Source organism: Nesoenas mayeri (assembly GCF_963082525.1).
Source record: "Nesoenas mayeri genome assembly, chromosome: 9".
NCBI lineage: Eukaryota > Metazoa > Chordata > Aves > Columbiformes > Columbidae > Nesoenas > Nesoenas mayeri.
The window spans coordinates 6,392,176-6,407,030 of NC_137557.1; the positions used below are offsets into that span (position 1 = coordinate 6,392,176).

The 14,855-nt window shown below is 42.9% G+C and overlaps 1 protein-coding gene across 1 annotated transcript in view; it reads left to right on the top strand.

The window, feature by feature from the left end:
* Positions 1-14,855, top strand: part of LPP (LIM domain containing preferred translocation partner in lipoma) — a gene marked incomplete at its 3' end in the record, with an annotated part of 228,428 nt that overhangs the window by 97,680 nt on the left and 115,893 nt on the right. The gene's annotated exons all lie outside the window — the stretch shown is intronic.

A 14,855-nucleotide genomic window follows, 5' to 3' on the forward strand; every position in this document is an offset into this window, starting at 1 on the left:
AGAACAGCATTTTGCTGCTTTATTTACAAGGTAATTTGCAGCTCCTGGTAGAGTGAGCTGCTTCCAAGGGACGCGGGCTCATGGAGACCCGCTCAGCACATGAGGTGGTGGAAGCTCTTAGCAGAAATGTCCATCACTCAGCAAGGGGGATTCCAGACTGTACTGGGACTTGGAAACTCAGCTCTTCCTCCTCAGGTCCACAGCATGTCTGCTTAATGAGAAAATAATTAGCCATCTCTTAATTACCACCCTTTGTTTACCTAACCCATGTGCTGGGGCTGACGAGAGTGTTTGGAGAGGTGAGAGTCTCTTCCAGCAACATTCACAAGCTGGCTGGTGATGGTATGGCACCAAGACCATGCCTGTTATTTTCAGCGGCTTCAAAGAGCCCAGCTGAGGTCTGAGCCCCTACTTTTCAGCTTTTTTATCAAAGATTTGTCCAAAATAAAGAGTCATATTCTTGTCTAAAGAGTCTGCCACTGGCTCAGTTTGCTGAAGGAGAAGTTACTCTGGCTCTAACAAGCTCAACTCAGACAACAACCACAGTGCAGGAGGGAAAGTCCCACCGAAATTCCCCTCCCTTCCCCACAGGTTTCTGTGATTTTTGGCATGAGCGCATTGCCTTAGAGTGCCTGGAAATTTTCATTATAGGTGAGCAAAATTTCAACTCATTTGTCTACCAAATTAGAGCAAGGCAGGGGATGAACAGTAATAAAATTCCTCTTTGTTGAAACAGAGCTATTCTTGCTCATTTGGAGAAAAAGAAAAGCCTCTCGCATTTGCACGTGTTTTGATTTTGATGCTGCTCAAGCCTTGTCCCTCTCCTCTCTGAAGTCTTTGGGATATTGGTGTTTGATTCCAGTGGGAGGGGAATCCGTTGACAGAATTTGGTTTAACACCATGGGGATTTCTTCTTCTTTTTGGGGAGGGAAGCAAGAGTTGTTTTTTTAACTGTTTTTATTGTTCTAAAGGAAAGTTTGCTGCTTATTATCTCGCAAGCTTTTATCTGGTGCTGAGTCATGGAAGTGAGAGAATGTGTAGGCGTCTTAGCATAAGGGAGAGTAATTCTGTCATTTACATTTACAGACAGTTATGCTTTCCAGAAAACTTTTTTTTTGTGGGTTGCAAAAGTGATTAATCTGCTGCTGAAACTGTCAAAAGAGGTTTTCTGTTTAAGAATTTTTTGAACGACAGAAAAATCTGTTTCTACTTATAGGAAATAATAAGGTAGAAATTGAAGTGAAAGAAAATCATACTGAAAGAACAGACAAGAAAATGGTCCCTTTCCTAATGATATTTTTCTTTTTATGTATCTGTCTGTCTATCAGCTTATATATCTATCTGTATGTCTAATGGAAAAGTTATGTGGACTTTGATAGATACAAAACTAAATTTAGTAGAATTACAGATGAATTCAGTATTATCAATTCCAGCTGTTAAAGACACCACGGAATCAGTTTATAATAATTTGTATTTTCTCTTTAAAAAACTTACTTCAGTTTCTCCTTAGTTGTTCTTCAGGCTGTTTAGCATTTATCATGTTTAAAGCTTCTCCTGCAATCTTGAAAACTTAGGTTTTTCAAATGAAGTCCAAAATCCTCAAATATTTATCTGCAGTAATAGTAGGATAAACTGTTTATTTTTTCCTTCTTCCTTTTTTTTTAAAAAAAAAAAAATTTCCTTTTCCATATTTTCTTTTATATAAAAAAAATGATGGTAGGTTTCTCTTTTATTATTAAACAATACTAATTACAACTGAGGCAAAACCTTTCCTCAAGATACATTCTCAGTGGTGAAAACTGTAGAGCTGTTGGAATGTTACAGAGAGTTCCCTGGTTTCAACCGAATTTGTGTACACCATTGGAATCAATGGCATGATTTTTGTGTAGTGTAACTGTTCCTAGGGGCAAACTGGACATGAAATACTTAGCCCAAAAGTTTAGTTTTTTTCTAGCAGACGAGGCAGTGATGTTTTAAAATGATATTCCAGCAGGAATAGGGATGGGAGATGAGTAGTTTGAGCTACTTTCAGCGTAGTTTATCCCTTTGTGAAGAGTACAACGTAACATGGGGGGCAGGCAGAGGGAATCGTTTCCAGTCTTCTATTCTTAAACCCACAGGACAGAGATGGGTCTGTAAAGATGGAGCCCTGCTTTGCCTCGAGCTTAAAACTGGGCTTAACAGAGCTGCTGATAACATGTGTGTGTGTGGAGGAGCAGTTGGAGCTGGCTCAGCACTCGTGCTGTAGAGTTGGAGGTGCGGACACATGGTGGCTGGGGCTTAGCTGGTGCCAGGCTGCATCTGCCCAGCAAAACCTTTCATTTTGGGGTTCCAGTGTAGCTGATACTGTGTGGTGAGAGGCGAGGTAGCTAAAGCAAGATGTGGTCCTGCAAGCTGTGGTTGTCACAAGTAGCCTTGGACAGAACCTGGCAGCCAAGAGGGCCAACCGTGTCCTGGGTGCATCCAGCACAGCATCGCCAGCCGGGCAGGGAGGTGATTGTCCCGCTCTACTCTGCACTGGTGCGGCCTCACCTGGAGCACTGTGTGCAGGGCTGGGCAACACAGGATAAAAATGATATTAAGCTACTAGAGAGTATCCAGAAGAGTGCTACGGAGTGGGTGAAGGAGCAGCTAAAATCACTTAGTTCAGCCTGGAGAAGAGGAGACCAAGAGGAGACCTCATCGTGGTTACAGCTTCCTCACAAGGACAAGGTTCTTCACCCAGATGATGCTGGAGCACTGGAACAGGCTCCCCAGGGAGGTGTCACAGCCCCAAGCCTGACAGTGTTCAGGAAGAGACTGGACAACATCCTCAGACGCACGGTGTGAACTGTGGGGTTGTCACATGCAGGGACAGGAGTTGGTCTCAATGATCCTTGTCTGTCTGATCCTTATCTGATCACATTCTATGATTCTGAGAGCACGAGTACCATCATCTCACCTCCCACAAAGGATAGCATGCAGGGCAGATGGGATGTCCTCTCTGCATCCCGCATCGCTGAAGCCCTCAGCCCAATTCCAAACACCGTGTCTGCTCACTTGCTTTGATTAGAAGGGTTGTTTTCGGCACCACCTTTGTCCCTGCTCTGGTTAAAGGGTCTGCTGTTCTCATCCCCCGTTTCTTACAGCTGCCCTTTCCCCACTCCAACTGCAGTAGCTTCAGCTATGGTCCTTTGGCCTTCAGCAGAAAATGATTTGTGCCTTGTAAGAGGAATATTGATTTTTACATCGCATGAGGCTTGGAAATCACATTGTTAGTATAGTGTATCTCTGGCTTTTAGGGAAAGGTGATCTTTGGGCCCCATGAGATCTCCTGTTAGGGGTGAATGGGCTCAGCATTTAGATCTTTTCACTGGAAAGCCACACTGCAGCTGGACTACTAAATTAAAGAGGGGAGGGAATTAACCTGGCTTAACCTAAGTTTTGACAATTCCGTTGAGGGGCCAGTGACTCATTTAGAGAATTCAGCAAGTCTACAAGGGCTAGGGTGATGCTTCTGAAAGCTTATAGAATGTCATTGTTTTGTGTTTTAACAATTGGGTCCTGCAGTGAATTCTTGTGGGTTGTTATGGAAAAGAGATTTATGGATGACTTGTGATGCCAGGATGCTTGTTCCATGCATTTTTTTTTTCCTTAAAATACACATATGTCATGAACCAAAGAAAAAAAAAAAGGCAGAGAGCATTGCAAGCTAGAAATGAAATATGATTTCATCCCGCCGTAAATTCAGACCTGAATTTTCCCCACTCCCCTCGAGTTCAGGTCTGGAGCTTAATTTGACCTGTGACAAACAAGAATGAAAGCCACGAAACTCCGGTTTGGATCCAAAATTCCTTGCAGTTTTTGGGCGTTCACTGCTGAGTTTTGGAGAGCTTTGAGCCCTTGTTAGAACATTGTTGAAGCCAAGCTGCTCAGAAGGACTAAATTAATACTCCCTAGTCCCAAAGTTTTTAGCATTTAGCACTCCTGCCCCAGGGCTAGAAAGTCACTGTTTCAAATTCTGAAGTCAAAAATCAAAATGTCAAAATCAGTTAGGCTATAAATCCCAGTAGCCATCACTGTGCATTTATACATCCACCACAAGGAAAGAAGTGAGGAGAGAGGGAGGATACATCTGTTTGTTTTGGATTAGCATGCTTGTTTTTAATTCCTAATACAACAGTGTTTGTGGATGGGTGCACAGGCCAGGGTGCAGAGCCAGCCCAGGAACTGGACTGGGTTATGCTGCTGCTGGTACGTGCCAAGCTGGGTGCTCAGAGGTGCTGAGGTTTAGCCCATATTTATCCATATTTAGCATTGATTATAAATTTAATTTCCTTTCATTCAGGTTGCAGCAAAATGAGTTGCCAAAATCTCCCTACATGTTGAGTTTTAAGCAAAGCTAGGTGATTATTACCTGCAGGATGTTATATCCATAGGATTCCTTACTGTTTACATGGAAACCTCTGCCGTGTTCCCAGTAGGGAGAAAAACTCTCCAAATTCATAGGCAGTAGCAGATCAAATCCCGATCTGCATCAGCCAGTGCATTTGGAGTAAATCGGCTGGAGTCAACAGACGTGCTTAAGCTGGCACCAGTGTCACTGAGATCAGAATCTGGCTTTTGATATAAGGCACTATTTTAAAAATGTGACTCAGGCAGCAAGAGGTATTGAAGAACATTCTGGTACTCAGCTGGGACTGTGATAAACTTAACCCAATCAGCAGCTATGGAGCAAATATCTTGGGATGTTATTTTGGTCTAAGAACAGTGTAAGCAAGGAAAATTATAAATCATAACTTTATCAGGCTCATTAAGTTGTTGTTGATGAAGTTTAGCAACCTTTTTTTTCCCCTCTAAAACTGCTGAACCGAGAGGAGTGTGGCGTATAAGAAAGTCTGGTATTATATTAAACTAGGGTGTGGGATTAAGTTGCATCAAAAAAAGTTGAAGTAAGTATATAACCTATTCAGCAATATCAGTCATTAAAAGCACAGCTCTTACATTCTGGTCAAGAATGAAGACACGGGTTTTTGTTGTTTGTTTTTGTGGTTTTCTTTTTGTTGTTTTTGTTGGTTTGGTGTTGTTGGGTGGTTTTTTTTTGGTGTTGTTTTATGTTAAAACTTACAATGGCTGTTTGTGGTTTTGTTTCCTCAAGGCATATTGAGGAAAACTGGATTAATTTATGATGCCGTTTGCAAAAGAACCATGCCCGGTGATGCAATGGGTTTGACACGGCTTTACACAGGCTTTCTAGAGCGATACTGTTATGATTCTAAATTTTTATCGATGTGTCTTTTGAGTAAACACTTCGTTACCTATATATTTAATCTAGTTATATGTTCTTCATGAAGAGAGGAAAATAGTGAGGAAACAGTGATTATTCTGAGTTAATACCTTAACTTGAAAATATTCTAACTTTCCATATTGTTTTATGCTTGGGTATTTCTGCGGTACAGATGGCATTTTTTTTCCTGTGCTATAAATTAATGATCTCCCTTTCACTTTCCTGAGTTATTACAGTACTGCCTTAGTGTTTTGACTAGACGTGTTGCAGTGGGTAAATTCTATGTATCTCAGTGTATGTATTTATATACCTACAGATTAATTTAATAAGCCACAGCAGGTGAAAGAAAACCTTTCCCATCAGATAGATTTCTCAATATCGTACTTGGAGTCTGTGATATTATGGAAAGACTAAAGGTATTTCGGGCAGCAGTGATAAACCAGGCAGGCGGATAAATGAGGGAACGTTCCACTCCACTTCCCAGAAGAGACCATCTGGGAAAACAGTTAAATTTGACCTGTTGTTGGAGCTGGTCAGCCTTTTGGAAAGGTGTACATGGGACCTAATAGGAAAATAACCTCTCTGTCACATCTGCCTGTCTTTTATGGGATTTTTTTTGGTTGAGCTGTTATTTTTTGTTGAAGCTGTATAGTTTTTCTCTGCTGCTAACCACTCAAGTTACTACGTTGAATCATTTTGTAGCCCACTAAAAATATTGGCGGATGATGGTGGGTTCTGGACCTCAAGTGAACCATAAGAAAGCAGATGTTGTATGAACACGGAATTGTTCGCTGATGCTTCTGCTCTTCCATACAGGCTTTAAAATGTGGAGAAGAGAAGAATAAAAACACATGGTTTTCACAGGAAATAGAGACAATACTAACATTTGAAAATGTTTATGCCCTGTGGTAGGATAACTTTTAAAATCTGGTTTAATAGAGTTTTGGAATTTGAAAAGATAAATGGGTTGTAAATGCAAGCAATGCAGCAAATAAATGGAATCGTAAACAAATAACACAAAGTAAACCAAGTAGTGTCTGAGTGCATATGTATTTCATATTATTTTATGTGTGCATATGCACACTCTTCTAATGTTCTCTAGAATTAATAAAGGAAGAAAGCTTGCATTCTCTATAAACATCCTAAAATTCCTTTGCAATTTGGTAGGAAATGAGAAGCTTTTATAGAGTTTCTGGACTGTTCTTTAAATCCGTTGTTCAACACACGATAGAAAATGATAACTTTTCAATGTAAGTTGTAGAAGACTTCTCCAGAAGACTTAATGGATACATGTATTTTGTCCTGCCAGTCACGGGTGCATGTCCCTTCCCCTCACTCATACATCTTCCATTATACCTTTCAAATCCGTCTTTTAGAATCACGATACACATCCGTGGATAGCAGCATAATCTGTATAACCCTCCAACCTGCCCATATTTATCACACACGAGTTTCTTTTCCGTTACAAATAGCAAGTTATAAAAGGAAGGAAAAGAAAAAAAGTTGTTAAGTCTGTGGATAGTGTAATTATGATACTTTAAGCTTCACTAGCTTAGTAATAGCAAAAGTAATAAAAATACTTTGCTTACCCAAAGTTCTTACTTATAGGGGGGGTGGGGGCTTCCCCATTGTCAGGCAGCACAACATTTTGCCTAAATTAAGCAAGGGAACTTTTTCAGCCCATTAGAAGGGCCCAGTTTGCTGAACAAAATGCTTTGGACGTTCCTGTGTTGCTGAGCCTTAGGGAAGATGCTGCTTAAGGAACTCAGTTTCACTGCTTTGGGCACATAGTGACTTGCGTTCACATGGTTCTGCTCTACCCGTTTTGTGGTCGTCTGCTCCAGGATGGTGTTCTGTAGTTCTGCCTTTTGATGTAACCAAAGAGCTGCAGTGCACAGTTCCTTATGGAATTTATTGCTCAGTCCCTGTGCTACCGATTCAGCCAGCACAGGGGCTGCCGGTGCATGTTCCTTTGGTCCAGATCGGCACAAATTTGTCATTTTAGTGATGAGAGTGGGAAATTACAGAAATACCCCAAGATGGATTCAGAAAACTTCAGCTTCTCATGTCTGGCATCTTCTGTAGCTTTTTGACAAACATATTTCTTGTCATGATATCTGATGTTCTTGCACATGAAGTTGCTACTGCATTTGAACTGGTCAAATGGAATTGCTTAAATAGGAGAGTTTTAATCATAACTAGTCCTTTCAATGAATTAAGCTAAAATTATGGCCCTAAAATTATGGAGCTGGAAGTATTTAGGTCAATTGCTTGCACATCTTTTAAAACTGGTTTCTCATACAGTCTTTCTCATAAATACCAGGTGATCACTCATCAGAAGGGGAAAAACAAATAAAAAAGCTCATAGTTGTCATCATAGTGGTAGTGTTGGGGTAAACAAATAAAAAAAAGTAAATATGAAACTGAGAAGGAAAAGCAAAATTTTTCCCTGGCATAACACTGTTGTGTTTTGGAGACCAAACTTTTCAGATGTGTTCAGACTCTTTGGAATAAATGGAGTGTTGGAAAGTGGAAACCCAGATTGCCTGAAACACTTGACACCCGTACTGAAAGTCAAACCAAGGTGCGTGTCTATAGCTGCGCACATTGGTTGTGAAAGGCTGTGTTCCATGATAAAATATCGGAGGTCAACTTGTTATCACCTTTCCTTATGTGCACCTTCTTCTCCCTTGTGTTTCAAGCTGGGGTGTCAAAAGGAGCACAAAAGAGGTTGTGAACAGAAACATTAATAACTATGTTGACTCCTTTCCCACCCGCGGTAGCAGCTGAAGAACAGATCAAAGCTCAGAAGCAGTTGTGTTCTTGTAACACTTTATGGCATCTGTAAGGTATTCTCTTCATTTGAGAACCAGAGATGAACACTTTATTAGATTTCTCCTCCTCTTCTTTTGGTATAATGCCAAAGAACAATCTATTCGAATAGCTTGATAGCTTCTGGTGATCAAGCCAACAAGCTGAATCCCATATAAACACATCTGGGAAGTAGGAGTGTGGCTGCTGACCCATACGCAGCCCATACTTTCGTGACATTCGCTTATCAGCTGTAAAGTAGAAATGAGAGAATGATGAAACTGTAAAGAAAAGCTTCATCTGATTATAAAGTGTTTTGGCTGAGAGTTTTAATGTTTTGGACTAGACTTCAAAATTTTGGACAGTGTTCTAAGGGCATCGTGACACCTAAAGAAATCTGTGTTAGCAGCTGAGCTGTGTGCACCGCATAGCAGCAGTGCAAAGGGGACTGACGTGTCCTCAGTGTGCTTGGCCTACTATGTGGACATTATAAAGAAGGCTAGAAAATTCTGTAAATTGAAAATGCATCAGGGAGGCTGAATGGGGGCAGCACATCTGCCCAGGATCTCTGGACATTCAGCAACCCAGCTGGAGCTCTACCAGTACTCCTGGCATCTGGAAGTCCCAAACGAAAGGCCAGATTTCTCTTTTTCACCCAGATTTTATTTCAGACAGAAAAAGGTGTTCAAGGGAACCTGGCTATATGTTACCATTAGCAAAGCAGCTTGTTTGAATACAGAATTTGAAGTCAGCAGAAGTTAGATGGGTTTGTACATCGGGAAACCCTTTTTGCATTTTCGGGTACCTGACGACCCAAACTTCAAAGCAGAATATTTGATTGTTCTCTGGGGTTATCCTTCCCAAGTTAAGGGGAAGCTGGGATCTGCTGCCTCGGGCAGGAGGGAGGCTCAGCTCAGCCACTGCGGTTCCAGCAGGAGCCACTGTTCTGCATAGAGGTGACAAAGGAGGTGGGAAAGGGCAGCCCACCCACGTCACCCCCTCTTCATATGCTAGAAATGCTTTTGCAGCCCAGTCTCTCAGTCTTGCGTTGGCTGCACAAAACAGCAGAGCCCTGGCTGGTCATCTGAGCTGCTGGCACCCAGACACCCCCTCGGTGCACAGCACTAGCTGAGTTTGAGTGACAAGGCGCTTAATGCAGGGAAAAGGTGTCTGTGCCTCTTACAGTCATGTCAAAATTACCTGCTTATTGTGGAATTTGTCTCCGCCAACTTGTGCTGTCTAAATATTCAGTGACTTGTCTTGGCTGTTTTCATGCCTCTTTTACAGTCAGTGGAGTGATGTAGATTCCCCCAGTGGATGATTCATCTCCCCTGTTTTAGGCTTCAGTATCAGAGTGGGATAAATTACTCCGTGGAGATGCATTTCACAGGGAGAGCTTAAGCACCTCCAGGTGCTGAGGCGAATGCCAATCCGAGGCGTCACGAGAAGCCAATCTAATTTTCCACCCTGCCTTTCCCACCCAGGCCTCCAACCACCACCTCTACTGAGCGATGCTTAAAAAGATTTCAGACCGTGGTTCGGTCCAGCTTGTGGACCATGCAGAAGAGTGGCTGCCCTCGGAAGAGAGAATAGGACTGTGAATGGGCAGCTCCCTGGGAACGCTGCATCCTGGGTTCAGCCCACCTGTAATTGCCAGATTTTTGCCTTTCGAGGAAGAAGCGTTGGTGCATTCCTCTCCTAAAGTAAATAGTGCTTGAAATGCTCACAAAAAGCAGCCCCAGCTAGAGCAGTGTTTCTCAACCTGTGCTCTGCAAACCCTGGGGGTCCGTGGGTCACTCCTAAGGTAGCTAAGAAGAATTCAGTGAAAGGTAACTTAAAAAACATGTTTATTGCCAGTAGATTAGCTCTCTCTGCAAAGGAGCTTGCCTCTCCTGAAAAACATTTGGGACCTGCCGAGCACAAAGGTTGAAAACCACTGAGCTCAAGTCATGCATCTTTATATGTGATAATTTGACACCTAAAGGGCTTAAAGCTATTCAACTGTACCTTTATGAAAAATGCCTGGAGAATTGAATAGAATGCAATAAACCTTGTGTTGGCATTTTTGATCCAGTCTGTGAAACTGAATAACTGAAGGGATTCTATACAAAATACTCTATAAATGCACAAAATAAAAGGAGAATGAAGTCCTTTTCATAAGGGTTCCAGCTGATCGTGTAGAATCATGCTCCTGCTGTACAGGACTATAGTTATTCTGTACTCTCTTTAAGATTTAACCCTGACAAATGGTATAAAATTATAGGCTAATTTCTGTAGAACAACAGGTTTCATCCCTAGTACCTATGTGATGACTTTTTAGTTATAGGTATACATTGAATTTAATTTCAGATGTATTTAAATAATTTATATGGAATGAAGAATCACACATATACTCAGGATTTCGTGTTTCCCCACCAGTGTAGCTTCAAATGCAGATGCCCAACTTTGACAGTCAGACCTTTAGGACAGCACAAGTTTATCACGACACCATGGACTTCTTGTATGGTGCTTGGTACAAGAAACTCCTGCAAATGTTTATAAGCTTTCACTGCATTTAACAAGACAGGGCAGGAGTTACCAAGCAAAATGATTCCCCTCATGGTTACACAAAGTAACTTTTTTTAGAAGTGTTTGGGGTTTTTTTTTTCCTCCCACATTGATTGAGTTTTGCTTGATTTTGTCAGTTGTAGTTCACCTTTATTTGAACTGCTGGATAATTCATCTGTAGAAGAGGCAGTACATTTAGGTACTTCCATCCGTGTTTAAACAAGGCTCTTGTGCTTTCCCCATTTAAAACAAAAAAAAAAAAAAAAAAAAGAGAGATTTTGTGTTATAATGCTTGTGGTAGATGAGGTTCTGAATTTAACTCCTTCCTACTCTAGTTTCTCTTAACAACTCTGTGTTATCAGCACCTGGGGTTTCTAGTTTACTCTCTCTTTGCAAATATGAATTTGCAGGGAGGGGTTGATGGTAAGTAGCGTGGTTCTAATTTGTACTTGCGAAGTGTGTCAGACGGTTTCATCTAGTGCATGGCGAGCAGAGGAAAGCCTGTCTTTCTCTGAAAACAGCCCTTAGAGGATGTTAGAGCGTGTGTTTGGCTGCGATAGTCACTTGCAAATGCAATATGGTTTTGAAATGAGCTGTCCAGGAGCTGCCGGAGGAAGGAGTGCCTGCACTCCTGTGAATCCACTCTCTTTCTCCTTTTTCTTTCTCCTATTTCTACTTATTTTAGTGCTTCTGGGCTGTCACTTTGATGCGCTTTTGGATGAGTCTACTTCGCTGCGCTGGTAGAAGTTCTGTGGACTTTTTTGGATGAAACGTTTGTGACAGTCGTCTGTTTTGCTGGGACTGTACCCAGTGATATATAGGTAGCCCTTTCCAGCTTTCTGTTTATTACTCCCTTTTCATCTACCTGGCATCTTTATAGCCTCATCCATCCATCCTGTCCTCCTAGGGCCTTCCAGACACCTGTTGAAATCACTCCTTGCCATGGTATCTGAGTACACTTTTCTCATTCTTCCACATATGCCTGTCCTCAGAGGAGGAATCTTGTCCATAGTTCACATGCACTTACGAAGTCTTTTCTTAATCCATGAATAATCTAGGGGTTTAAGCCTGGGGTGATATTTGAGTGCATGGCTGGACATACAGAAGGCTGGACTGTGGCCATCCTTCTCCAAGCAAAAGGGCAGAGGATTTATGGTGATACCTCACCTGTGCCCTTGCTCAGGAGCTACAGCCAATGTTCCTTTTTGTGTCTCCATAAATCATCAGTGCTCCAGAAGTGTTAAATTTCCTCTAACCTGTCCCATTTCTCTACTACACCACGTTAACTAGCCTTACACCCTCTTCCTCCCCCTAAAGCCCAGCTTTCATCACATACTTGCCCAGCACCCTCAGAGGAATTCAGAATGAGTCACGCAGGGAGCCTCTGGGGACTCCTACTGATGCAAACTTCCTCCTCCTCAAGGCAGCCTGTGGTTTGAACACCACAAGGCAGCCGGTACTAGTTAGCTTGAGCCTCTGCCCTGAAGTTCATGGCAAAGCTTGGTCTGTGGCCTGGGCACCCCCAGCTTGCCCCCTTCCTTCACTGGGCTCTGGTGCAGGAGGGGAGACTCTCAGCTCATTGTCTTTGTAGTGTCAGACGTGGGAGCCTCTCAGAGCCTTTCAGGGTGCTGGGCAACAGACAGTGAGGGCTTTTTAGGAGGAAGGGGTTATTATTCGTTCTTAATGCGTGTTCCAGTCCAGGCAGGAGACTAGCATCAGCACATTAAGTGAAGTGTTATGTGGATGTTTATAAGATTAAAGTCCCTAAATTCTTGGGATGGAATAGATTTCCATCGCAAGAGCTCTACTAATGATCTTTCATCACCTGCTTCCAGTGTCTGCATTCAGAAACATAAGATGTGATGAACAGGGCTCATTTATGTTGTTTTGGTTTGGGCTTTTCCCCTCCCCCGGTTAGGCCACTGTCTTTAAAACATTATCTACCTTCTCCCTCTTCACATGGAAAAAAAGGTGCTTTTCTGGTGGTAATTACACGGTGCCATGTTGCGGACCTTTCATCCCATTACAGTGAGTGGACAAACTACTGTCATTTACAAGAGTGAAATAGGTGAGGAAATGGGAAAGTTGCGAGCACGCCCAGACACAAATGCCAAGCTGACAGGGGAGAATAATTCCAACAGAAAGCAAATTTTCTTGGTAGCAGTGAGTGCTGGTGCAGTTGTGCTCTGAAGCAGGGATGCGGGAATGCCTGCTTTCATCAGTTCTATAAGAAACAGAAGAATCTGGCAATATTAATGGAGGGCTACAGACCCTTAACCTGTGTCTGCCCCTGGAGTTCGGCTGCGACACGCTTCAGCTCTTCCTTGCTCTCAGTTTCAAAATCTCTTCTGTCTGTCGATGTACTGCCTTGTCACGGATCTGTTGGCAAGGTCAGGTTTGAATACATTGAGATGTTTTTAATCCAGCAGGAATTTGCTACCTTATTATTCGCCCCCACGCATACACGCCTTTTACGTCTCTCAATACTGATGTTCTTTTTTGACTAGTTTTTTACTCATTTCAAGTGATTCCTCATGGGAGGCTTACTCTCATGAGAGGTTTGCCCTGAAGGTGTGATTACAGGAATAATGTCTTTACCAGTGCATCAGCAAAAATGTATTTGCATGTCACTAGGGAAGACCTACCAGCCGGGTGGTAGAGCTTCCTTATTCCTCTGGTAGACCTGCTTGTGGGCTGTGGAGTAGAAGTTGCGTGGCTTATTCTTGTCTCCCTTACCTCCATACATGGTGGTTGCCAAAAGTTTGGGCAGAGGGTGGGAATCAGTGTCTGCATTTCTCCCACCTTCAATGGAAGGTGAGTTGGGTACCTTTGGAGGCCCAGAGAAACGGGTAGTTGAAGTTCCTCTCCAGCCACTGGCCTGGGTTGGTTTGGTAGCAATTTATTGCCGCCACCTGCTGACCAGGCAGAGGATTTCTCTGGCCACGGTGGAGCTTGTGCGTGGAGTGTCCTGATGAGCCCCCATTACTCTCTCCCCGGGTCTGTGGTCCCAGCAAGAGTGTGATGGGGTAGAGATCGGGGTGCATGCATAAAGCAGGAACACCTGGGGACAAATGCAAGATCGGCCATTTAGGGGAAGGTGGCACGTGCTGTAGTGTGAACACAACCATCAGTGAGGACTGAGCTGTTCTGACTGTGAGCTGTCATCAACTTGTAGGTTATCAAGTAGATCATGGATGAGATAAGCCCAGTGCAAGAAGTTGGGATGAGATGTAATAACGTCATATAAACATCATGCGCGTTAAGTGCAACAGCAGTGTTAAACTGCATGTCTTCGCTTGAACACTTTTCCGTGCAGGAAGGCATGAAAATCAGGTGTACCTTTTCAGAGTAAAGGAAAATAGGGAGGGCAAGAAATTTTACCTAATTCTGAACTGCAGAAATTCAATTTTTTTCTTCATTGATTTAGCGAAAAGTCTTGATGGTGCTCTTCAGTGTTCTCCAGACACTATTTCACATTGTGAACTCTTTAATGAAGATGTCCTTTCACACCGGTGTTTTTAGACGTGGGATTTAAGTAAGACATAAACCAGACAAACAAGCAGATTAGACAGAGGAATGTACGGTGCCCATTAGGGCAGTGTCACCGTGCTAAATCTTCATTTGGTGGCCAAATTGCAGGAAGCGACAGCACTTGCTGTGAAGCTCTCCCCTGGCTGCCCGAGCGCTGCTGTGCGGTGCTGGGTTACGCGCTGCCGTGGCGGGCGCTGACTTCTGAAGCTCTCAGGAATCCTGACCCGCTTTCTGCCCTTTAACAAGCCATGTGTAACATTTACCTTCACTGGGGTCACTCTAGGCTTTCAACCAGCAGTGCTTAGGAACAGAGCCAGGGACAGGGACACCTCCCTGTTTTGCTTTGATCCAAGTTAATTCTTGTCACTTAGGAGCTGCTTTGAGGTCCAGTTTTGCTGCCTCCATAGAGACTCTAATCTTCTTTTCTCTCTTCAAAATGGTCTTGTTTTCACAGGAACATATGGGTTTCCCCCTAATTATTCTCCATTGAGTCCCCCTTTTATCACTTTTTAGTTTGTTTGTTTAGAGGCAAAGGATAAAACCTCTGGGAAAGACGAAACTACAGACGTGGCAGTTTTGCTCTGCTGCCGTGGCACCGTCCCTGTTCTGTCAGAACACGAAAAGGTTGCTGTTACCGTTTTATAACATGTGGTCTCAGGTACATTCCTGCTTTCCTAAGCAGTCCGAGTTGCTGCACAAA